Source organism: Lissotriton helveticus, chromosome 4_1, assembly GCF_964261635.1.
Source record: "Lissotriton helveticus chromosome 4_1, aLisHel1.1, whole genome shotgun sequence".
In the NCBI taxonomy this organism is placed as follows: Eukaryota; Metazoa; Chordata; class Amphibia; order Caudata; family Salamandridae; genus Lissotriton; species Lissotriton helveticus.
In genome coordinates, this window is record NC_136063.1 from 1,019,986,773 (window position 1) to 1,020,013,401 (window position 26,629).

Sequence of the window (26,629 nt, forward strand, 5' to 3'; positions counted from 1 at the left end):
CAGTTTGGAAAACCAGACCGTCTGACCCTTCAAAAAATAATTAGGTCAAAAAACATATCACTAATACTTCTAAACAACAGGCAAAAAAATGGAGATGAAAGTAGAAAGGAAACCGAGGAAGCAGATAGTAACAAATATGCGAATTACATTGGTATGCAAAAAGAAGACCAAATGGTGTGTTTCAAATTGACTGTGTGTGGTTAGAGCATTAGCTAGTAGAAAAATTAGCTAGAAGAAACTTTAATTGTGTCAGAAAAAGAGCAAGGGCTTCATTTAGGGGGTCATTATGACTCCGGTAAGAGTGGCTTCTGCGGTGTTTTTGGAGGCGGTTGGGTCGGATTACAATGCATGCCTTGTGCACTCTGATTGGCCACTGACAGACAGCTCACTCCGGCATCCTTTCTCTGACTGCTGAGATGGCGGTCAGAGAAAAAACAGCAGCCATAGGGCAGTGCAGGGATCTCCGCCCACCATCCAGATTACGATATGGGTTGCAGACGACCCGACCGTGGTGGTCTAACCGACTGCCTTGAGTCGTTGGAACTGAAAGTTTTGGGGAGCATACTCACTCAGTTCCGCTTCTCCCCAGCAGTCTCTGCTGTGGATCCCTTTCTTCAGGTCCCCCTAAACCTGAGCAACCGATGTCTATGACCCTGTGGAGCCCGAATCCAGGTAAGTCCTTCTGCTGTAGGTATCGCCATTGACTGGACTGTGCACTTTATGCCACACTCCAGCAATGGGTACATGCAGCACAAGGCATATCCGCACATATGTCATACATATGTGCACTATTCACATGTTTTCTATGATTTTGTACTCACATGCAGTGATATATTCGGGGACATGTGTAGGTAGTATATGAGACTGCCGAGGTAGCAGCGGTTACATCGTAATACAGCTGGAGGAACTTTTATGGGCTCAGTGGTCTGAAACAGATCGCGTCCGCAGCAGTCAGATGGTCAGTCCGACCTGCATTGTATTGAACCCCCAAGTGTTTAAAGGAAAAGGCAAACTACCATAAATCGGCTGTCCTTTTCTTCATCATACAGGATTTCCCTGCTTAATTTAGAGTAGGGCACCCCTGGGTTCCAACAGTGAAACCTCAGCTGTCTCCACCAAGGGAAACCCATTACAGGTGGGTAGATCAGCACAGGGCATAACAGCTTTGGACGTTTTCTTCTGTTTTGGGTAGACCTTCTGATGATGATTTTTCCTGTTCACAATTGATATGAAAACATAATATTTGCATTTAAAAAAAATTACAATGAGCCCCACACATGTGAAGAAAGATGCTTGGCGTTAAAGACATTGCTCTTTAGGTCTTGCCTGTGACAGTTCATGGTAGTGCATGCGCTCTCGCTTCCAAGAGATATTGTGTACAGCAAGGGGGCTTGGAGCCCGCCCATTGCTTTTTTGGGCTTCATTGTCACTCTTTTTTGCTGCCTCGGAATTGGCCAGTGCTTGCTAACTTCCCTTATCAAAAACACTCACAGGATTAAAAACACAATAGAATTACGTGCAAGTAATCTCATGTCTGTGTTGCTCCCCACTCCACCCACCGTAAGAAAAAAAACTCTGTTGTGGCCAGCATTTGTTGCATCACAGCTATTTTCTTCCTTTCTAATTGCCCATTACTAGGGCAAAACCGGTCCTGGTTTGCTTGTGGTACGGTTCAGGGAAGACTTCGCTTGGCAATTCGGGCTGAGCCGTTCCCATTAGAGAAAGCTCTAGACTGATTTACATATAGCTGGGTCCAAACGTAGGTGGCACAGTGTGCAAAATAACATTGGACTGGAATGTAGTCAGAGCAGTTACCAGTGGCTGAGATTAATTCAAGCATTCCGTCCATCACTTTTTATATACGTATGTATGTTGCTCTAAGTGGGATGGGTATACCCAGATGTAGGTCCTGTGCATACTATGTCGCTGGAACCTGGCTAACTCAGCAAATGCACCCAGAACAAGGACGAAACCGGTTCACAGTTGCTCGTGTTTTGCTTCCGGGGGGGACCTGGCTTGGCAGTTCGGGCTGGACTGCTCCCACTGGAGCCGGGTCAAGACTGATTTGCATATAGCAGGGTCCAAACTGAGGTGGCATGGCGGGCAAAACAACAATGGACTGGGATGCGGCTCGAGTAATTAACAGTGGCTGAAATTAATTCAAGCATTCAATCCATCACTTATTGTATACTTGAGTATCATATTATTTCAACACATACGTTAAAGGTACTATCCTTTCAGGGCCCTTCAGCCCTTCAGTGGTGACTTCGACAATCCCGTCAGGGAAGTGCAAAGAGTTAGCTCTCTTATCCAGCCGCAGTTGGCCTTTCCATCTAGCGACTATAGGCCAAGCCAGTAATGAATTGGATGAAAAGTGCGCTGCTTACTTGAAACTTTATCTTTTACATATGAGAGCAGCTATATCAAGTAGTACAAAAACACTGAGATGCTTTGTCCAAATTAAACACAGGAGGGAGTGGTGACTGAAGTAAGAGATTGTGGTGCAGGGAAGTAGGAGATTCAAAACTGGAGTGGGATGGTGGCTGGTGCTATATTCTTGCTCTAGAGCCAAGCAGGCATCAGTTATTGCTCAAGTGACTTGTGGTTCCAGGGTGAGTGGGCACCTACAGCCCTAGAGAAATATGAGGCATAGGTCCACCTTCCTAGTAGACCATCGAAGAGGCCAGTAATGCATTGACTTGCGTCTATCCACAAGTTTTTTGTTCTTGGACAAAATGCATTGAAGAAGGGTCAGTCTACCGCTGCTGATGCCTATTATTCCTTGGTCTGACGCTATCCCTGTTTATGATGGTCTCCCAAACTCCACTTCTTACCATAAATCACGTTTTGCTTGTCAAGTAGAAATACCCGTATTTAACCTGCTACCCCTCCCCCTTTATCACCTACCTGGTGTATCTAAATATCAATGTTGGGTCTTATTAAATGTAACTCGAAGAGCTGAGGAGTTATGTGCATGATGGGAATCATTGTTTCTGCTTCAATTGGAGTGATTGAAGGGGAAGGTCACAGGACAGTAGTTCACCAATAAATATTTTTACATTAGGACCCCGGTGTATTTAAAATGAAAGGGTCGCACTACAGTTTACAGGCCTAAGTTGGAGGAATATGTTGTTCAATAGAAATGTATGACTTGAAATTGAGGCTAGTGGGCAGAAGTTTGGATAAAGACAGAAGAAACCAGATTTTCTTTATGCCAAAGTGTTAGTGTTTTTGCTTTGGCCCTCTTCCCATTTGAAATCTTCCTCCATGAGAGGCAATGACAAGTGAATTCCCATGCTTCTAAAGTCCCTTGTTTCTTCTTCTGTGGATCTTCCCTCCTTAGCACTACTTGTTCAGCCCACCCTCCTGTAGTCCTGTATCACACAGCCACGTTTGATGTTCTGCTATCAGCATCTGTCTTGTGTCCTGGGCTTTGAGGGCAGATGTAGGTGAATTGAAGTCACAATTTGCACACCGACCTTTGGCGAATCCAATTGTGACCCACTACGATTTGCTGCTCTCACAGGGAAGGTGACCTTCTGGGGTCAGCAGACTGCCATAGCTATGATTGGTTTGATATAAAGCAATACATTTTTTTAAAATAGACCGTGTTCCTTAAAAGGAAACTGGATACATTTACAAAAAGAGAAAAATTTGTAAAACTATTTAAAAACAAAAATGAATTTGGACCATTCACAAAAGGTAAGGGTCCCCTGGTTACCCCTTCTTGTTTAAGAATGAGTTACCACCTCCTTTGAGGTGTTGGTAAAAAACTAATGTTTTGCAACTGCCTTTCGGTCTCAAAACACAAATACATACTATAAGGAATTGGTATTTGAAAGGGATGCCCTAAACACACCCTTTCCAAATAGCGGTTTCCTATGATTTCCAAAATGCCTTTAGCAATTTGGTAATATATTACCGAATTGTTAAGTGGTGTTTAGTACATTTGAAAACCACATTTTCTAGTCAGAACCCTGCGATTTACTGAAACGCAGGGTTTGCACTAGAAACTGCCTTAGTACATCTGGCCCTAATCCAGCTCTACCACATTTCTGCATTCTTCTTACTACCACTTCACTTTTTCTCCTTTCTTACCCACCTTTTACTATCTAGGCCACCAAAGGTTGGGGGAAGTCACTAACTCCTTTCTATAACTTGATCACGCGCCTCATTTTCCTCAATGTCCCCATCTACTGTCTGGCTCCACTCTCTTTCCATCAACTCCAGCCTAAAATCTGCTTTTTAAAAGGAGGTAGTTCTTAGCAGTGTGCTTGTGTGAGAGCAGGGACAGTAGTGCACCTGTGTGAGTGCAGGGGAACCAATGTGCCTGTCATTGCAGTGAAAGGAGTGTGCCTCTGAGTGCAATGGAAGTGGGATTCCCGTGTGAGTACATGGGGAACAGTGTGCCTCTGTGAGTGCTGGGTGAGCGGTGTGCCTGTATTCGTTTAAGATGAATGGTGTGCCTGTGTTAGTGCAAAGCGAATGGAGTGCCCATGTGAGTGTACGCTGAGCAGAGTTATGTGAGTGGTGTGCCCATGTGAATGCAATGGGAGTGGTGTGCTGGTGTGAGTGCAAGGGAATGGTCTGCCCAGGCAAGAGCAGGGGGGGCAGTGGGACCTAATGAGAGCAGGAGAAGTGGTGTGCCCATGTGAGCACACAGGGAGTGGTGTGTGTGCGTGAGTGCATAGAGACTGGGTTGCTCATGAGACTGTAAGGGATGTGGATTGCTCATGTTAGTCCTTGGGGAGCGATCTGCCTTTGTGGGTGCTTGACAAGTAGTGCACCCAGATAAGTGCATGATAAGTGGTGTGCCAGTGTTAGCGCAGGGGAAGCAGTGTGCCCATGTGAGTGCAGCACGAGTGGTGTGCACCTGTGAGTGCAGCAGTAGAAGTGTACCCATTTGGGACCAGAGTCAGAGGGGTGCCCTTTGGCTGGTATGGGGTGTGCCTGTTTGAATGCAGAGTGAGTGATGTGCAGGGTAAATGGTGTGCCAGTGGAAGGGCACGGTAAGAGTTGTGTCTTCTGCTGTCGATAGTGTACACATTAAAGCCAGACCTATTGACATCTGAGGAAGTCATCTCCCCTTCTTGTCATGTCCCTGACCCAGATAGCATCCTACCCTACGAGCTCCTTCTACTTTATTGGACTTATGATCTGTCCACGCCCTATCACACGCATAGCTCTCCTTGCTCAGCACAGCATTGCTTCTCCTTCAGTTGTTTCTTAGCGCTTCCCGTATAAATTCTTCTATATCTCAACCGCACCAGGTAGAGAAGATAACGAACAGTCCCCTTAGGAGTTTCTTCAAAGATGCCATGCTTTGAACCAGAAAGCCGCATGTCCTGGGCAGTGTAGTGCACTGAGGCGCCCTGACCGAGGGAGTGGCGCTCCTTCGATGAACTTCAAATGCACCTCCTACTTCTCCCGAGTGTCTGGAGGAGAGTCGACTTAAAATTGCTTGTTAGAAGGCACTCAATAAATAAAGATGCAACTGGGGTGAGAAGGTAGAGATCTCAATAGTGCTGGCAGGCAGTGCCAACGGTGGAATGTGCTCCATATAAAAACGTATAAAAAAGCATAACTGCATATTTTTGTAAAATGATCTTCTACTTTTAGATTTTCTCAGCATGTGAGTAAGCGTCTATTGGTGACATCCAGCTACAGCACAAGGGTGTCCCATACCGTCATCGCTACATGCGTACAACTGCAGCACTACAAATATGTACAATGCAACCGGTATATTTTGCCTTTATAGTAAAGATGAATCTAACTTCCAACTTTTTTACAGGAATGTATTTATTAAAAATTATTATGTAAAGTAACAGGAGCCCCCTGGTGCGTATAGCAATCCTGGGTCAGGGTAGAGAATATATGTAAGCAAAAATTCCCAGGCATGCACAAACGTAACTAGCAAGTACACATGTAGATAGAATTATCTACAACAACATTCGACAAACTGCTTTCTCCAATAAAATTGGTTTTAATTTCTTTCAAATATTCATAAGTAGTTCATATGATAAAAATGCATTACAATGTTCAGAGTCAGTGCAAACTTCATTGTAACTATACATGATTTGTTAAGGTTAAAATTTCAATAAACATTCTAAAAACTGATGGTTTCCTGTCGACGCGTTTCGACACGTAAGTTGTGTCTTCTTCAGGACTGTACCATCGATATTCTTATAATATGTCACAAAATGGCGTTGATATATATTAGATTTTAATTTTCTAAGGGCGAATTACACAGCGAAGTTCTCCAATCACAGGGATATCAAGGCACTTAATATCTCGAATATGGTGACTCGTGACTGGTGGCATGTGTTCATATGATAATATGTAAAATATGCTCTTTCCACTCTATGATATATCAGGAGGCTGGGGACGCTGTAGAGCGCTCGTATTGCCGACCCGACTTAACTTCAAAAAGCCCCACCTACTCAGAGGGTTTGGTATAACGTATAGACAAGCAGGGGGACAGCCAGACTTGACGGAATGCAATTCGTCCGTTTGGTGGCGGGTAAGATGAAAGACCGCTCTATGCAGACCCCGGCAGCGACTTAACTCCAAAAAGCCCCACCTACTCAGAGGGTTAGGTATGACGTGTGGACAAGCAGGGGGACGGCCAGACTTGACGGAATACAATTCGTCCGTTCGGTGGCGGGTAAGATGAAGAACCGCTCTATGCAGACACCGGCAGCGGTGCACTCGCACAGATCTGGCTGATTGACTGGAGCGGTACAGCGTGTAAGTTGTTCGTGGTGCCGTTGGTCTATACGTTCTCCCTGGTCCTGAGTCACGTATGCTGTCTTCCCTCGTTCGGTCCCTTATTTCCAGCAACAAGCTATACAGCAACAGTATGTCTCTAGGATGTTACTAAATGCTTTATACAAGTGTAACTGTGGAAGGTTCCATTTAGATCACATAGGAAGTAATTAAATACATTTCACAGACAAAGGTAAGAGGAGACTGGACTTACCTCGCTGCAGCACTGCATGTGGTGGTTTATCAGGAACTAAGGCCCTTATGTATCATGGCATTTCCTCGTAGACTCAGAATGGGTAGAAGGTCTCCATTCCAAGGTAAGCATTGGACAGGTGCACATGACAAGATTGAGAATCAAGCAAACACAATTTTGTTTTAAAGATTGGGTCAAAATATGTCCTGTCTCCGTTAAATTGTGTATACTAACTTAGATACACAAAGGGAACAAAGAATGCAAATAGGGCACCTTCAGTACCTGTTGTAGCTTTAACTTTGGTGCTGATCAGAAAAGGAGAAAATATTTCCGGGTAACCAAGCTATAACATTTGATTTAAATAGTTAGTCTTTGTTTATACACTTTAGAGTGGATAATGTTTGCAGTGGAAGCCTTTTACATTGAAACAATGACCACACTATAAAACAAGCGTATCCCCTTTAAGACCTTTATTTAAAGGTCCCCATTAACTCTGTGTAGAGATTCTTGGGCCAGAATTACCACCTGCTCTGAGCAGTGGTGAATACCTGGGGAGGAGGTAGATGAATGTCAGCGAGGATTAACAGGATCTGGGATGGCATTTTGAGATGGGTGGGAGGTGCACTCTCTGGGTAGGATTGTCTATAGTGCTGGAGAGGGCAGGCTGGGGTTAGGCAATGCCTCTCCCTGCCACCTCTACTACAAATTATGCAAATTAAATTGAAGCAATTTTGAAAAATTCGCGTTATGTTTGTTTTGTGAAAAAACGGATATTTGCCTTTACATGGTTTCGTCGCCACGCATGAAAAAATGATCATGGTCGGTTCTGGGAACCGAAAGCAGCCCTGACAATTTTGTCTGACCAGTCCTCGGGCAGGGCAGGGTGGGGCTGGGCTGTGCAAGTGTGAAGCACTGCAACTTTTGTTACTTGGGGGCGATATTGCAGCACTGCTGCAAAACAGGCCCCCAGTAACAAAACTGTCCCCCACCACTCGAGAATCGGCCTCTACTCTTCGAGCCTCCCAGAAAAATGGACGACGCCCGCGACATCCAGTCCAGCCCTGAAAATTATTGCATGGGGGTGTGGGAACCAGGAAAACAGCCATAACGCAAGTGGCTTTTATTAAGGGCAATTGGGATTTTTGAACTCTTTTTTTTTTGCACAAAATGCATCCTAGCATCACAAATTGGCGTAAGGACATATTTCATACTAAAATACATCTCTAAATGATGGATTCACATTTCATATAATTTTCTATAATGTTTTAGAAATTTTGTGTAATTGTACAAATAAAAAATTATGTGAATTCTGCACACCCCTGCTCGTAGTAAGGACCTGAATGCACACTACATTGGATTGTATGGCCTTTCTCACTCTTTGGTTCACTTGAAGTGATTATGCCCCCTAGTAATTGCTTGTATGGTCACAGACCTGTGTGTCACTGATTTTGGAGAGCAGTCCCAGTCAAGAGGTCTCTGATGTCAAGCCCACCTCAAGAATTGTGCAAAAGCAAGTGTCCAAGTAGATGCAGCACAATAATACTGCTGTTTCCACTACTATACCTTCTACAACTGCTACTACTGCAAATAGCAGGACTACTTTTACCAATAATAATAATAATGTTAGTAATAATAATGCTAAGTGGATCAGCAGGATGGCAGTGCCAGCATCCTGTACCTCTGTAGTTCAAAACTATACAACATCAAGTGCACACCACGCAGGAACGTGTTAAGCCTGGCCTGGTGGCAACCAAACCTTATTGTCTATATACCATGTAAACTGGGATGGAGACTGACAGCAAAACGGCAGAGTGACTCAAATTGTTATCAAAGCTCATGGATACATTGGAATCTTTGAAAATACAGATTGGGGCAGTGACACCAACCCCAATAAAGGTATTGGGAGTGCCCATGTGGAAAGTAGGCATTGAAATTGTTCTTAAATGCCGACAATGAAGACCTAGCGGGATTTCACCAGACTACGGTAAAGCCGCTCTACACAAGAAGCCTGTTGTTTGACAGTCGATCCGTTTTTGGAACTCTCACTACAGAAAATCTTCATTACAGAAAGTATGGCAGTTGGAAAGCAGCATATATTTAAAATTGACTTAAGAATGGAGAAACTCCTTAGGACGGATCTGTAGGAATGGAAGGCTATGAGGATGAAAGTGAGTAAAGTAGCTCGGCTTGTCAGCCTCCTCCTGTATCTCACCCATCGTCGCCACATATATACCTGGTAAAATTCCATGAAACAATTACACCTGAATGCAGATCTCACCTGGTGACTGAGACTGGTGACTTTTTTACACTAGAGCTTGTAAGATTGACCTAGCCGTTATGTTTTGAAGATTTACACATGTTTCTTTACAGGTGACTGCCACCGTTTGGACTCTGAAAGGACCAGTGGATGGTTTTGTTTATACTGCACATTTTTCTAAACCTTGTTTTTTAGCACGACTATAGCAGCCGTAATATCACTATGGGTCCTGATGAATGCCACAACACATCTTTCGAGGGTTATAGGTAGAAACTTGTTGACCTCCCCTAGTGACATGAGTAAGCAGGTTTATTTTTTCCTTCAGCGTCCTGTCTTTTTAATCTTGACCCAGGGACGCAATAATAAAGATCTTTATGTACCCTGTAGTCAGTTTTATCTTCACATTTTTTTCTTTGTTTATGCTCTGCTGACCTCACCACCCTGCGCTCATTATATGATATTTATTAAACCTCCCTAAAAACATCTGCAGAGCTCCTTCCTCTCAGTGTGGGGGTTGTAGCCCGCACCGTGACTAGGCATTACGGTGTGAGGAGGTTCCCAGTGATGAAGCATGCCACCTACAATGGGTGAGGGAAATCATCCTTTAAAAGGAACACTTTCTCTGAGGGAGGTCTTTCTTTTTCTTTTTCCTTCTCTTCTTCCTTCTGTCTCTGCTTCTATTACAGACCCAGGAGTTCGTTTGTGCTGCATAGTATTATATTGAGGAGACATTTCACAGTTTTTCTCAGCTGTTGATTCTTCACTCTGCAATTCTAGTTCCAACGGAGATGTCCATTTGATGCCAGAAGACTTCACCCAAGCTCAGAAATATTGCAAGCAGGCTGGAGGTGCACTGCTGTACAATGGTGCCAACACCAGACTGCAGAATCTACAGAAGGTGCTCGAGGTACTCACCACGGGGAGGGAGTGAAACCCATATCAGATGAATGCGCGTTCGACGCTAAAGAAAGAGCAACCCCGTTTATCCCACCATCAATTTCTAAGATAAAAGCTGTGTTTGGAGGCCTCGCTTGTCCTGAATGAGTCTTCCTCCATCTTGGATTCTCATTGCGCAGCACCAATCAATACTGAGCCTATTTTCCCTCATCACACAGAGTTTCTGGCTCTGTGCACTCCTGCCGGTAGCATGCTCTGGAGTAGGCAAATGAAGTTGCTAAACAAACTTCAAACCCAAGTACTATTATTACTACTACTTATAATAATAATATTAATAATCATAATTAACAACACTACCTTGGTCTTGCCCAATGATGTGATATTATCAGCCTCAGTGAATCCCTCTTAAGGTTTTAGTGACTTTAAAAGTTTTTTTGTTAAACTTCTTGTCCACTAGGAGAACTATTTTCATTATAAAACATACTTTACTTAGTATTCTCGTTCCAAATGTGTACACAGTGAGCATGCCTGAAATATGTAGTTGCTACTTAGTCAAAATGCAGTACATGTATTACATTTCTCTCATATGTTTTACTTGACATATGTGATATTTCCCCAATGATACCTAGAGCAAAGGAAGCCCTTGCGCTCTGTATCACACTAACCCGTATCCAGTGAGTAAACATTATGACTACAAATGTCTGATTGACAGCGGCTCTAAAGAGTGCATTTGATGAAAGTGTTCTGCCTGCAGCAGACTCCTTTTATGATGTTAAGGATGTGTTTAATGAGGAGCTGTGAATGTCGCGCCTGCGAGGCAAAGGCGGGCGCGTCTAACCTTCAGAGCACTAATGAGATGTCTCTTCGAGAGCGGGAGCGGCGCCTTCTGATGACCTCATAAACTGAAGGGCTCATGAATTTCCGGCAACCTGCAGAGTTAGGTGGACTTTGCGACGAGGTACGGTTTGTAACACAGAGCTGGTGGTAACAGATTTACCTCCGTTCTTGGTTTATTTTAACAATCTTCAAGTAGTAGTCTGTCAAGCTAAAGAGAACAATTTTGACTTTTTCCCTTCCTAATTTGTGTGGTTGCCAAATAAAAGAAGTAATTGATATGGAACAGAAACCTGTTTTATAATATGGAAAGTATTTCTGATACTCTTGGAACAGTCCAAGAATTAATAAAAAAAATGATAATTCAAATAATGTACATTACATAGAAAATGCTACATTGATGACAAAAAAGCATTTTTGTTTAGGTATTATTTTAAGATGAAATGTGACAGCTTTGCAGAAGTAATGCAAAGGCACACACCAAAGCTCTTGCTTCTTTTCAGTGAAAATCAGCCCACCCCACATTGCAATAAAAATACTATATTTTCCAGTTTGGATGCAGACTATTTAGCAGGTTGTCACACAGGAACCGCCTCCTAATCAGTTGACTGTTGTAGTGCAAATATAAATTGTTGCCCCACCATCTTTGTCTTACAGCGGCCTTTTGTGCATTTGGCAATAGCTTTGTCGTCAATTATGCTCATGAAATTGAGAATATGTAAATGTACATAAATGGGAGAATGTGTTATAGAGATATAGAAGTTGTGTGTAGAATAATTTGATTATTGTACGTAGAAGACTGCACAGTATATCACATCAAAAAGCTGTGATGTTTGTCAGTGGCCTCTTAAATGCCGCCAAGCTCAGGAGCAGCTGGAACACGCTCCTGCTACCTCAAGCATCATTAGTGAAGGTAAAGGTAGTTCCCTTGGGTGGGCTTTCATCTCTGAGCTCCACCAATGATGGCTGCCGAAATCCCGAAAGAGTTTCTCGTGGGTAGACACGGGCCTACCGGATCAAGAATGGGAGGGTGAGACAGAGCTCCAGCTGCTTTGTTCATAACACTGAGGTTCTCTTCCTCTTGCCTCTGTGTTGGGTGTTTACAGTCCTTCCTACTTGACTTGAGTTTGTGTTTTGAGGGTTGTCTTGTTTTGTGATCTGAGAGTGATGGTGAATGTAACTAATGGGACAATGCTTGATTCCCCTGATAAGTTCTTACCACCGTAAATCCCTGCAATCAACATCGCGCCTACCCAATGCCTTGACAGTGTCCTTGTTAAAAACACCTGGCCATGTCCAAATATTTACCCAATGGCTTTACTCCTGTTGGCATCTAAATTCGTGGAGTCCCATGTGCACCTCAAACCAAAATTCATCCTGAGAGTAAGGGTGGCCTACAGGATGTACAGGTGAGCTTTCAGCTTCCCTGGAATGTGCAATTTATGAATGTAAAATTCCATCAATCTAAGTTCTGGATTTAGTGTCCTTAAAGTGTTGATTGTGTGCGTGCCAAACAACTGTGACTTAGGCCACTAATGGAAATATTAAATTTGATAGAAACTGATGACAGACAGCGTATTTCGAAAATGAATGTGCTTCATCTAAGTAGGAGTGTGGAAATAATTTGAATTGCCCCATTTGCTCAGCTTAAAAGATGGAGGATTCTAAATAGAAAAAGAGACTGCTCAATTTGCCTCAATATTTAGTTGAATGCCTTTAAGGCTTCAGATTGCTACTTATGTTTCAGGTCCATAAACCTACGACTATCCCTTTTAACGTGAAGAATAAATATTTTGCACACATTGTCAAATTGGTAAATGTGTTTGCAGCAGTGGCGCCTCCTCCATAGAGTACTGTCGCCCGCCCCCCCCCCACCTCCCAATGCCAGTGCCTCATAAGGTGAATTATACACAGGTACTTAAATTAATCTATTACCATTTTATTTTTCCCTTTCCCCATCCTGAGCTGTGTTTGGAGGCGGGGCCACTGCAGCTGGCTGGCTTCAGGGGAGTGGCGCTCACTCCACCAGTTTACAGTGCACGTGTCACTTTGGCCGGCTGTCTTGTGATAGCCAGCCTGACATGTGCAGTGTAAACCGCTCCACCCAGCTGCCTAAGACAGCTAGGTGATGAGCAGGCACAGGCCCCCAACGCCAGTGGGAGCGGCGGAACAGCCCGCTCCAGCTAATCCTGGTGCTGCTCTCATGCTGTTAACATTATCAGCAGCATAAGAGCAGCGTTCTGATTGGTGTGGAGAACTGCTGCAGCCTGCAGACCAGACCAGTGCCGAGGGACTGGAGCAGGAGGACGGGAGGCGGGCCAGCACACATGGTAGGTGAGCACATTTTTATTTTATTATTCTTAACCCACTGATTCACTGCAAGGCTCACACTGCCTGCAACCTCAATGCCAGAGTTATCAGTCGTGGTTAGTTATAAAGTCTGTATATAGCGAGCCATGACGGACAGCTTTGGCGCTGACCAGTCACTGCTGGTCAGTGGTTGCCCCACCAAATATTTTGGATGCCATCTGCTGCTGATTTGCTGTAGATGATAAATATTTAGAAATGAAAGAATTGATAAACATCTCAACATAAAACATACTTTGTATGCAGTAACTATTGCTGACAATTGGGTTGATCCCGGATGTGCATTTTACAGATATCAGAAACTAGTAAGAGATGAGATAGTCTATGTAATGGCTTAGAGCGCATAATATCTATTAGTATAAAATGCATAAACATTTCTCCTTGATTAAAAACCTGGCTTCTGGATAAACTATGTCAGTATATATGTTTCAGCTATTTTAATATGATCAGATTAAACAGGCAACATTCCTTACCGCTGTCTGAAGGTAAAAATCTATTAAAAGCCAAATAAAATGTTCTAGAATAATACTTCTCTTCCTGCTGTAGAAAACAAGCCAAGACTGCTTAATGACAAAAAGACAGTTATTAATCCCAAGAACCCATGAGATATCTCAGACATAGATAATGTTTAAGAAGTGTTGACTCTGTACATTTCAGAAACATTTAGCATATTTTGAAATCCCTAGTGCTAGCGCTAGTGTGAATTAAATGAGTTCCAGGAATGAAATCTTGCTTCATAGTGATATTAGAGCAAACATAAATAAATGAACTTTTGGATATAGCACATTTATTGCAATTGTTAGGTATTGGCATGTATTGGACTCGGCAAAAATGCAAATCCTTAATACTTTCAAGAGCAGGAAAAATGGCACGCTATTATTTTTGAATTGTGTTTTGTATTCAGATCTATCACACTCAGTGGCAGACACGTATAATCGAACATTTTCATGTGCAAGTTCCAAGGTGGACGTAAAACATCGATGCCAATAATTAATTTATACGAAATAACAAATCATGAACCAGATTGTGTATCTAATTTGTGACCCCTTGCTCTATTGTTTGGACCTGCCAACAGTGGGGTATACTGTATTTAACATGGATTCATGGACATATATTATTATCCGAATTCTGCAGGCTTTGATAGTGGTAGTAAAAGGTCTATAAAAATATACATCATCGTTTTTATAAGGTAACAAAGGGCAGTGACGAAAATTATAATGTGTATTTTTTGTTTACCTTTCAGTAATAAATGTATGATAAAGAAATGTATAATGGTAAAGGCCAATGGATTTATGAGCTTCTTCTGCTGCAGCACTCAACACCGAAATATGGATTTAGCTTATTTCCCACATAATTTGCAGAATTGATTTAAAAAAAGGTTGTTTCTAGCTCAAATGGATAAAAATATTAATGTAAGAGAATGTGTTGCATAATTTGCTGATTTTGCTGGCTGATTTAGCTAGCATTACTACATAATTCTCTCCTCCATGCTGCAAAATCATATTAGCCCTGACAATGTAACCTCTGCATAGTGTTTCTTTTGGGCTGTCATTATATTGTTGAAACTGATATTTAATGGGGAACAGCAAAATTGTTTACATGTTTCATGATTCCCTGTGAAAAGTGTATTTATACTGTTGCAATTTGTGCTATAAGAGAACCCACACGTATTGTATAAATATTCGTGGCCATTAGCATACATTTGATTTTGAAAATGTCTGGATTTAACCTGTTGTGTAGTTACGAGATAATACATGGCAGGTATGAATCCATTTACCCATACATCATTTTTTCACTATGACAGTGTACAAATGCAGGAGTAACTCACACAGAGTGCGGGCTAGGGGATTTGAAGGGGGCATTCTGAGGCATGGTTGGCCTACTGACTTTGTGAACGCTCAGATATATGGGCCTGACGACGTTGGCAGGGAGACCACTAGCGGAACAGGGATCTCCGTCCGCCATATTGTAATGGCTTCTGGACAGGTGGTGGTCATAAACTCTGACCGCCACAGTCCTGACAGGTATTCTGTATCCGACGGCCTGTCGGACCTCCCTGTAGTCCCCGAATGGCAGGTACCGTCGTAGGGATTACAATATTACTTTCTGCCAGTAGTTCTGCGGCGGTCGACCAGCCACAAAAAAGCAGTCGGAAACAGATTTGGGGGCCCATGGCAGGCCTCTGTTTTGTCTTGTGGCGGGTGCTGCAGAAAGAAGCAGCACCCGCCTGCAATACAATGGGCAATTCGACCCCCACGGTGGTGGCGCATTGTAATTTGCCCTGTGGGACTGCCACCTTGTAGACTGGCGGTCCCAAATACGATACTATGGTGGACGGACTGAAGTCCGTCTGCCATCGTAATGACCCGCCCTCTGTTTGGGTGTGTGAGCATTACCTCACTTCTGGCTGACCCATTTCTACTCTGTGATAGTTGGAGATTCACCCCTGCAAATGGCTGGAGAAAATCCATTTTCAGTTTGAGAATGTGAACAGAAACCTCACCATACTTTAGGGGGTTTTGATGTCTGGGTTTTCCCTATGAGTAAAATGGTTCTATTGGGACATGTTTTTTTTTTTTAAATGTACAATTGCTCATAGGCACTAACCTCCCCCAATGTAGATTTGTGCTATGTGTACTATTCTGCATTCTAAGATAACCACTGAAAGAAATTGCCATGTGGATTTCACAGTAGTATGCCTAGAAAGTTGCAACTGGTGCTTGCTTTCTACATATAGACCTGGGAATGTCTGTGAATATAAAAAAAAAGTGCAAAAGCCTGTACAAACGAGAGACGAAATCTTCAAATCGTTTGCATATTTGTATGACTCAGACATTGTTTCAGCGGCGACGTGAATCCCCTCTGCTCCCTATCCCACCCCCACTTTCAGCTTTAGCAGTTACAGTGGGGTGAAACTCAGCATACAAAGGTTCAGAATTAACGTGAAAGGGTAGGTGTGAGTGAGTGAAAGGATGTATGGATAATGGATGGATAGATGAGAGAAAGGGTAAATGGATGGATGAATGGAATGATGGCTGCATGGTGGAAGGATGGACGGATGGATGAGCGAAAGGATGGATGAAAGGGAGGATGGATGGATGGAGTGAAATGGATGGATCGATTGAGTGCACGGGTGGATGGATGTATTAGTGAAAGGATTGATGGATGGATGGATTTGATGGTTATTAGATGGATAGGTTTATAAGCTAAGATAGTGGATCTCAGCAGGGTAATGTTAGGCTGAAAGGACGAATTGATAGATGCTTGCATGGAAGAGAAAAATCAGCTCTTCTGAGGGTTGCAATCACTTAATTTGCTTGCTTGATGCCATAAGAAATCGGGTTTAAAGTGGGGGGTGTTTTAATTCTGTGGCTAATCCCTTGGGTTTTACAATACCCTATACTTTTACTGCAAATGATGTGTGAATCTCGTCAAGTAACATTAGGTATGAACTTTGAGACACAATATGCTGCAAGCTCATGTCTGTCTGAAAGCTGGATAAAAGCAAATTTTTCTTTTTCTATTTTTTTTCTTTACCCTCCGCCAGATCCACTGCATTTAGCATGATTTGGCTTTAGTTGATCATTCATACATGACAAAGCGGCATTTTTACACAAACGAAGAGCTTGCACGGCGTCTGCCCGCGCTTCCACTTCATGTGACACTTTTCTGAGGAGGAATAAAACATGAAGAACACCAAATGGTACAGACGCCCCTATCTTGGTACCGGATGCGCCATATTATCTAAGAGCGATCAGGTTGATGCTTTCTTGAACTGTATATTTGCCCAGTCACATTCATTTATTCTAATAGAAAGGAGGTAGTTGTGCAAGGAAGCAAATCTTCATTAAAGCTTCAAGGTTAATTAGGAGCGAGGGTTAGAAGGTATGATTATGCAGAAACAACTCCCGTAATGTATGAAAAATGAGCAAATGCACACAACAAACTTAATGATTTTGAAACGTGAGCCAGAGTGGCCGTGATGGGAGTCTTTGACACCTGTCCTCCAAAAAATCCCACCTCGAAACATCTCATCAAAAAATACAACAACCATCATTTCAGGGCGCCTCCAATGATGGACCTAAAAATAAATCAAAATTGTGCATAAAAGCCAATGCACTTTTAGTGACTTATATAAATTAGGTAAGCCTTGATCCATGATCTCCAACTAATCCCATTTCCATTTGATTTGTAGGACATATATATGAGACCATACATAAACTTCCTCAGTGCAGTAGCAACCAGGGGCGGCTCCTCCACTAGGGCGGAAGCAGAAACATAAAATGGTACCTATCATTTTATGTTTCTGCTTCTCGCACTGCGAGGAAGCAGAAGGGTTTGGTTGGGGGTGGGCAGGTGTGCTGGTCTGCTCTAGGGCAGGGGAGAAGTGGCTTGTCCACTGCTGAGGGTGCTAACGGTTTCGTTACCCCTCTGGGGCCGAGCAAAGCAGTCATGCTCAATCTGCCTCTTCTCCATATATGCTGCATGCAGCCTACATGAGGAAAATGGGCTCCCCATAGGTGCCTGGCTGGGCGCTGTCCCGACCAATCACAACACTGCCGTTGCAGCCTTGTGATTGGCTTAGGGGAGAGAGGCTGTCTGCTTCTTGTTCCTACTGGAGGCAGGAAAGCAGGAGCAGACAGAGCAGTGAAGACGGGGTACCCAAAAAGGTACGTTTTTTTTTTTTATTATTATTTAAACCCCCCCTACCCCGTGTGACCCACCTTCCCTCGCCCGTCCCCCCACTCTACACAACCTCTTGCCCATCCCATCACCCCCGCGACCATACACCCCCCCCCCACCTGTTAGCCATGCCGACCGTGACTGGTAGCAACTTAGAGTTGTCATTTCTTTGAGCCCTTAAAGGCGGCCGGGGTCTACATTCACTGCAACCAGTGGGTGTTCAGGAAAGTCCCACAGTGAAGTGGTACAGTGAAGAGGAGGAGCAGTATGTCCAGGTCCAGCTGTGAGTTTGTGAAAGAAGAGCAGAGCAGGCCAGACTCTGCTGTCAAAGCCACAGAGAGATATGCATAAAACTCAAGAAAGAGGAGCTGATTCTGGATCCAGTACCAGACAAAAGAGTGAATATGTCTGAATATAAAGTTAGGATTGTGTCAGTGGAGTAAGGAGATCAGGGCACTGGACTTCAGCCTTTTTAACACTGATCAGAGAGAATCAATGAAGAGCAGCAGTGAGGTGAAAAGACAAGTTGGGCTGTCCACTGCAAACTAGAAAAGCATGTTATGCACACTTACTGGTGGACACCTGGGCATGTGGTATAAATACGATGCACAGTTCCACTCTGTGCTGCATAGTGTGCACCTGGCTCAGACCAGGACAGTGCATCATATCACCGGAAATTTGCTTTTCCCAGTGCATGTACAAACCTGCACCTGCACAGGGAATAGCACAATAGTGAAAGACACACCAGCTGTTTGCTTTTCACTGTGCAGATGGCAACCAGGCCTGCGTTTCTAAGTGAGGAACAAATCCCTCTGCAAGTGGGTGCTATGGGTGGCTTCACACACCAGCGGGAAGATGCCAGGGAGGGGTGCCTGAGACCTCACTTTTTCTCCTGTTTAAGAGGTGCCCTCAGGGAGCGCATTGACTCTGCACCACATAGTCCACCCCCTCTATGCGGCACACAGTCAGTACGCCTGGCAGTTTCTTCTGCACTATACCTGTACCTGTAATATGGCAGGCACACTAAGGCAAAGGATTCCCTCATTTGCATGTAGCCACAATCCCATGAAAATGAGGCTACACCGCCTTGAGATCGCAAACTGCAATTCACAAGGGACTGCACAAGCCTCGGCGGCCCATTGTGTAATACAAATGTCAGTTGTGCCCCCCCACCCGCACCCCTTGGAGTACACAAGCACACTATGCACCCACCTTCCCAGTCATCTGTGAAAGTGTGCCTGATTATTTTGCCAGTTATAAGAGGCTCCATGCGTAGGACACTTGGGGCCAGATGTAGGAGAGCAAATACCGGTCGGTAACGGCCGATTTTGGCCGTTACCGACCGGTATTTGGTGTTTGACATGTAGGGGCCATCATTTTACAGAATCGGTAAATGTACCGAATCGGTAAATTTACCTATTCTGTAAAATACCAAATCGGTAATTTTACCGGTTCGGTAAATCTACATGTAGGTGACACTCCTAAGAGTGCCACAGGCCCTTAAGAGTCGGTATTTTACCACCCAATCCTATTGGGTGGTAAAATACCGAATTCAGGTGTGCATGCACATCTGTGCATGCACACCTGTGCCATGTGACTCACAGACATGCCCTTAGGGCATGTATGTGTGCCACCTGTCACACATGCCTGTATTTGGGGTGCTAGAGGGTGTCAAAGTGACACCCCCTGCACCCTTGCAGGATTCGGTATTTACCGATTCGGTAAATACCGAATTGGTATTGCCCATTGATTCCTATGGGCTTCAAGGCCCATAGGAATCAATAGGCAATACCGATTCGGTATTTACCGAATCGGTAAATACCGAATGTTACCGAATCGGTAATTCCAAATTAAAAAATACCTACATCTTCCACCTTCTAATTTACCGATTCATATATAGCGAATCGGTAAAATTCGGTATTTATGAATCGGTAAATTAGAATTACCTACATCTGGCCCCTGGTGCCTAGCTCTTTATAGGTGTGAGGATTGTACCTCTGCTATGAAATCTATTTTTGCCTAATGGCAGGATACCGTTGCAGTACTTCTATAAATTCACTATTTTTTGGTCACGTTGCGGCATCAATTTAAGGTGGGTGGTTCAGGCTACCTCTCGTCGGGGCAGATGGTAAATATGAAGTTTGACATGACAGCTCACAGGGTTTCCTACAGACCTGTCCTGAGCCCATGTTGCACTGTCCGCTGTATGTAGCCACTGCCTCATGAGCCTAGAAATTAAAGTTAGGCTTCAGTGAACACATGAGGATTAAGCACACAGCAAAAGCGACGCACTAAAAATGTTTTAAAGGCATTCTTTATAAGAGTACACGTTACATACGTTTAGAAATATTGTGCTAATAAAAAAAATCATATTACACAAGCAACACTTAAAAAGGAACCTCTTACACAGAGCTAACAAAAATGTGTGAGTTAATGCTGTTACAGAAAGTCGAAGCATCCCAAACTCCTTAAAACATACACTTACATCCATCTCATCCGATGTATCATTTCTAAAGTTGTTTTTTTACTATCACTGAGAAAGTAAAGCATGTTTAAGAAGGGAGTGGTAACTGTGAACCGGAAAGCAGAAAACTCAAATCCACCCAGACCTGCAAAGGACACATGGGTAAAACCATCTTGTGTAAAGCGGATGGTCAACGCATGATAAATAAATGATTTTCGTTGCAACAGAAAACCTAATCATTTCAAACCCACTATCGAAAGATGGTCACATGAAAGACAAACTGCCAAGCTTATTTTCAAAAGCTATTCGTTTATTCATAGCGTTTTGCATACCAGCATAAATCCGAAACTTAATTTAGTGATTAAAATACCACACAGGCTCACATAGTCCCCATTATGGAAAGGTTGTGATCATTTGCTCTCTCGAAGTACACGCATGGCGGGGAAAAAGAGCAAGACCTACTTGCTTTTTTTCTGAAAAGTTAACTACATGAGTAGTACACACGTCTGAGACACGCCAGACACAAGATTTCTACATCAGTGTGTCAGTCAGACAAATACTCTTAAGTCCTGTATCTCATAACCATAAAAGAGAACATTGAACATGTAAATAGATAATCATGCTGTATATATATATATTCCTTAAACAAGTCACAATAAAATTGAAAAGATTAAAAAAAGAGAAAATGCCAGCGAACAAGCATTAATATGTTTTACTGGAGGCAAGTGACCATTGTATATTACCACCGAAATTCAAGTTAGCTCATTAAGTCTCAATAAAATCCAATTAATCAAGACAGTATACAATATGTACATTTAATTAATACCACCAAGAATTACCAGTGGAAAATAAACATCATATTGGATGAATGAAACATGTTAAAAACACACGAAATAAAGATCAAAGTGCGTTGTGCAGACTTCATCACCATACGATGTAAAAAAAGGTTCATTTCCCTACTAAATTCCGTAATCGGACTGCTGAAGAAATGAATTTATATACCATTTGGCAGATTATTCAGTTTTCAAGAGCTGAAGGTGATACAGGGCCGGCTGACATTTCCTAATATTCAAGACCCTTAATAATGGAATGATAAAATCTCCCTGCGGTTTGGAGTATAACTGGCAGAAAAATAGAAAATGCAAAATGTTCTGAGGAGACTTGGAATCACAAGGACATAAATCATGCTCAGAATCACTGTATGCTTTACAAGGATAAGAAACCGACAGATGTGCAATACTGAACCTAAATCTAATAAGATAAAACATTTTAGAGTGACAGATATAAAACAAAAGATAAGGCTCTAAATGTACAGTGCAAACAAGAGGCAAATATTCCTCTCCTCTCTTCTTTCCCTACTCCATGCACTCCCTGTTCACCTTTAACATAGATACAAGATCCCTCTTCAGCTGCTATTGTGGAACTTTTGCAATATGTTTACTTACCTGTTAAAGTCCGTAATCCATACATTACAACCCCCCCACCCTGCCCCTCCCCCTCCCCACGTCACCGCCCGGCAGGTACTCCCACTGCCGGCCGCGGCTGAAAGCAGCTCGTCGTTGACCTGGGGCTGCTGCACTCTCCCCAATCAAACTAGCCCGGCGCAGGCTGGCACATGCTCAAAATCTTCCTGCAAAGCCAAAACTCTTCATCAGGCTGACGATCTCACAGCCCTGAGGCCTGTGAGGTCTTCAGCACGGTAGAGACATGGCCTCAGGACTGATCTCCACCCCTGATGGTGTGGGGGTAAAGGTAGCCCTGGGCGCTTCAGGCTGAAGCCTTGTATCACCCGTGCTTCCCATCAATCAGGGAGTGGAGACCATGTCACCCCACCCTTTCCCAACTCGTAACAGGATGGGGTAGGGTCAGTGTGCATCACTGACCCCACCCTGTGACGAGTCAGGAAAGGGTGGCGTAGAGGCTGCAGGCAGGAAGCAGAGAAATTGAGTCTGCCTAGTGGATCATCACAAGGTTTGAAGACGTACTGCGCAGACTCAAGATGCTTGCTTCCCACGCTGCATTTAGTGATGGACGCCATTATAGCTCCAGTCATGGGATATGGAAGGCAGTCAGCATGCAAGCTAGTGCTGCAGGTGAGTGGCTTAAGACAGAAGCCTCCACCCCTGTGTAAGATAAGAAAAAGTCGAGGGTATTGCAAGCAACAGGTACCCACTTGCATGGTGTTTCTCCCTCCCTAGGCACTCTGTGTGTCTTTCCAGTTGTTTGTCCATTAGGATAGCAGCATAGTCACGTCAGATTCCTACCAAAGGGCACCCAGTCCAGGGAAGCCAGGGAGGCCCATGTAATCCAGTTTGTTTAGTGCTGTACATGTGCTCAGGGCCGGCTCTAGGCTCATGGTGGCCCTGGGCAAGGAGCGTAGGTAGGGGGCCCGGAAGAGGGGGTCCGGGCGGGGCGGAGCGCGCAGGCCAGTAAAGAGGGGAGGGGGTCAGGGTGCTTAGAAGTGGAACAGAGCCGGAGGCCGCCAAATCCCTGCCAGGGGTCACCACGCAAATATGTATCCATCCTCAGAGGATTAATATATTAAGGATATATATTGGCGTGGTGGCCCCTGGGGTTTGGTGGCCCTGTGCAGGTGCACAGCTTGCACATGCCTAAAGCCGGCCCTGATGTGCTGTTCAAGTCCACGTTGGACTGTGTGCTCTTTACCTGCCTGCGGTGTGCAAATGTAGGCCTAGACTGAAAAGGCACGCCATTTCTTTCAATATGGCTGACACAGACACATTTCACCTGCACTATAAATTAAATGTACTGGACACAGGATTAAATATCATTATTAAACTAAGCATCCTATCTGCAAAGTAAATTAAGTATTGCCAACCGTGCCACTACTTAACATATCAGGATATTACAGTGCCAAGAAAGCTAATCCATCACTGTGCATCACCCTTAGATTCATCTGATGCTGGGAGGGTAGCAGCAGAAGTATTAACAAAAAAACAAAACAGAGGTTATGAAAATTGCTGATTGATGAAGATATAATCCTCGTCGGCAAACAGCTTATTTTCTCATTGGTGGTGCCGGGGTGTTTGTTACCAGAAATATGACATTACGGTAGCACCACACAACTGAAAGCCATCGCCTCACATGGTCGCAGAAGTGCAAGACAACCCCAGACACAATAATGGCAGAAAGAGAGGAGAGGGTGTGGCATAACGACCAGAGCTGCCGACTTTGGAACGTGGGAACCAGGTTTAATTCTCAGAATTGACTGAACAACATTCTGTAATGCTTGGGAAATTACTTAATCTCTCTGTACCTAAAAAAAATCGAAAATGAACATGTCCTTGTGTAGTTTAACTGGTGCTCATATAAAATGCTTCAGTACCTTCAGTTTGAGTTTGTGCTATATAAAAGAGACTGCAAAAAAATATCTGGCATTTTAAAGTGCATGTTTGTTTTTAGCTTGTTTAGCACCGGATGCAATATGAAAGAAGGATGTGTGGGGGCAGGGTGGGTTTAGGCATTGGCTGGTTAGACCAGGCCTCGGGGCTCCACCATGGATGTCTCAGATTGGTAGTGATGGGCTTGAGGTGGAGGTGCTGAGGGTTGGACCAGGAAGGTTACACGTGACAGAGGAATGAAGTTTACAAAGGACCGCTCGGCAGTGAATAAAGTCATACCTGGTCCCAACAGTTCCACACTGTACATGTCAGGAAACAGAAGCAAGCACAGCCGTGCTCGGGAAACAGTAAAAATGAGTTGTGCTGTGTGTTCACAGTGTGAGGGTTTGTGAGTACCGAAGGGTGCTTAAAGCAAGAACAAACAACCATACGAAATCCTGAGGTCTGTAAGAGTGTTGAAAAAGTGTAAAAAAAACACTACTGGTTGTTTAAGCAAATTAGACAAAGCCCATGTGAAACAAAACAAATAAGCCCAATGCAACTAACCTTGGGCATATCTCTTTACAGGACGAAATCCCTCACTCACCAGAGGTGGCATGCTTCATCATTTGGGATTCTCCTCCCAAAGAAAAAAACTACTTCCGCTGGGGGCTACAACCCCCTCTCTGAGAGGGAGGAGCTCAGGGATTTTAAATTCACTGTAGGATATGCTAAATCCACAAATGAAGAGCTAACAATATGAGTGTGGGCGCAGCGCAAATTTTTTTAATAAACTGTGGGGAAAGTTAACGTAAAACTGGCTCAAGAACGTAAAAAAACCTTTATTATGAGACGTGCTTCACATGATTAAAAACGCAGTGCACCAACGGTCTACATTCAAAACTGCGGTGGTGGACAGAAAACTACTTGGTCGATCATTTCGCTGCATTGAAAAAAATCCATTAAAAGTTTTATCTTTAAAAAATGAACCTAAAAATATTACTGCCCTCATACCATGGCAACAATGGAACTAGTAAAAATGTGGCAAGCCATTGTCATGTGAACCCCATATGTGCCTTGATTATTAAGATAGATCCAGCAACAATAGAGTATATTAAAACAAACAGAAGATATTTTTGTACAGCACATATCCTGAACTCACATAAACAAAGAATAGAAAAAGGGCTGAAGAGTGACAGCTCTACTTTGATCCAGGCACGGTGCAAGCAGGTGGCATCACACAGAAATGTCCATGCTCACACACCTTGGCATGCTCCTTCACCTGGGTGTTAATTTCCATTCTATAATTGTACAAAAGCCTAAGAAAACTATTGTTGGGAAATGAATCCTTTAACCCCTGTAAAAAAAAATGCAGGGTGGAATCTCCCTCCAACCTCACCAGGCTGTGCCCTCCATGCTTATGTTCCCCAACACTCCCTGCAGCCTCACACCTTTCAAACGTCACCGCCTGCCACTGGTATAATGGTCCCACACAAGGGCTCTAAGGCCAAGTTTCTTCCCCATCCATTCTGACAATACAATCCAGGCACAAAAGAAGCCACAAGTAGATTGGTCTGACCACTGCTTGTCTTCCTTCCCCCTGTAAGGATTGTATAAGCCTTGCATGAAAGCTGATAAACCGTTTTCCATTTCCGCACCTTACTTATGGTAGAAATGGAATATCTCCATTTCAGATAGCAAGATCCAGCCGTCTGAGAACCGCCTCCAGAACCCATGTTCATGGAGGGATACTCTGCATTTTACTAGGCCTCTAACTATGTGGCTGCTGGAAGCCAATATATGACGCTCAATTGTATAGTCAACATATGACTCTCAATCGTATAGCCAATATATGGCTCTCAATCGTATAGCCAAAATATTGACTCTCAATCGTGTAGCCAATATATGACTCTCAATCGTATAGCCAATATATGACTCTCAACCGCATAGCCAACATATGACTTTCAATCGTATAGCCAATATTTTGTCACACAATGAGCATTGGTCACTTTGGTACCTGTGCGCTCAGCACAGCCCACCCAAAACACTACAGCCAGTATGTAAATACAAGAAGTCCATCTCCGCCCCAATCAGTGATGTGTGTTCAAGAATTGCACCTGACCATGAAATAGCAACCTGTTTCCAGTTCCTGCTTTAATGCAAATTGTCATATAAAGCAATCATGAGATCATTTACTGAGCATGATTGGCAGATGGAGAACATATGGTTATTTATTAAGCAATTTCCTATCATCCTGTTGATTTGTGCTCGTTCAGACCTCTAACTAGTTGAGTGGAGGAAATTAGTGTTGCTACATTTGTTTCATGTGTTTAGTTAAGTGGAATAGTGTCTGCTCGTTATTGGTTCTGCTGGTCCTGGGCAGTCATCTAGTATAGGCTTTTCAGGCTTCTAGCCTGAATAATTCCACCTGTTGGAGTGGAATATCAGAATAATGTGTGTCACACAGAGTGGCTAATAGGAAATATATTTTTTTAATTTAGGCTTGTGGCTGTTGCTGATGAAGTTTGCATGGAGGTCACAGGGAGATGATGGACAGATCGCTGAAACTTTTCAGACACTCACCGCCAGTCACAGATCTGGGTTGAATCCATCATCGTTCTTTAGCTCACTTCGCCACCCCAGTTCAGACCCAGCTATATGCAAATATCAGGGGATTAGAGCAGTGGGCCCCATTCCCATTTCAAATGTATCATAATTGTATTATTCAAAATCAAGTATTTCCCATAAAATATAAATGTAGAGATGGAAATCCCTTTCAACTAAATCATGTCTTTGCATCTATTGAAAGGTAAAATAGTTTACTGTCA

At 43.5% G+C, this 26,629-nt stretch overlaps 1 protein-coding gene and 1 pseudogene across 1 annotated transcript in view; both read left to right on the top strand.

The window, feature by feature from the left end:
- Nucleotides 1-26,629, top strand: part of SEMA5A (semaphorin 5A) — a 1,863,338-nt gene that overhangs the window by 542,219 nt on the left and 1,294,490 nt on the right. The gene's annotated exons all lie outside the window — the stretch shown is intronic.
- Nucleotides 7,058-9,247, top strand: LOC144826836 (vacuolar protein sorting-associated protein VTA1 homolog pseudogene; annotated as a pseudogene).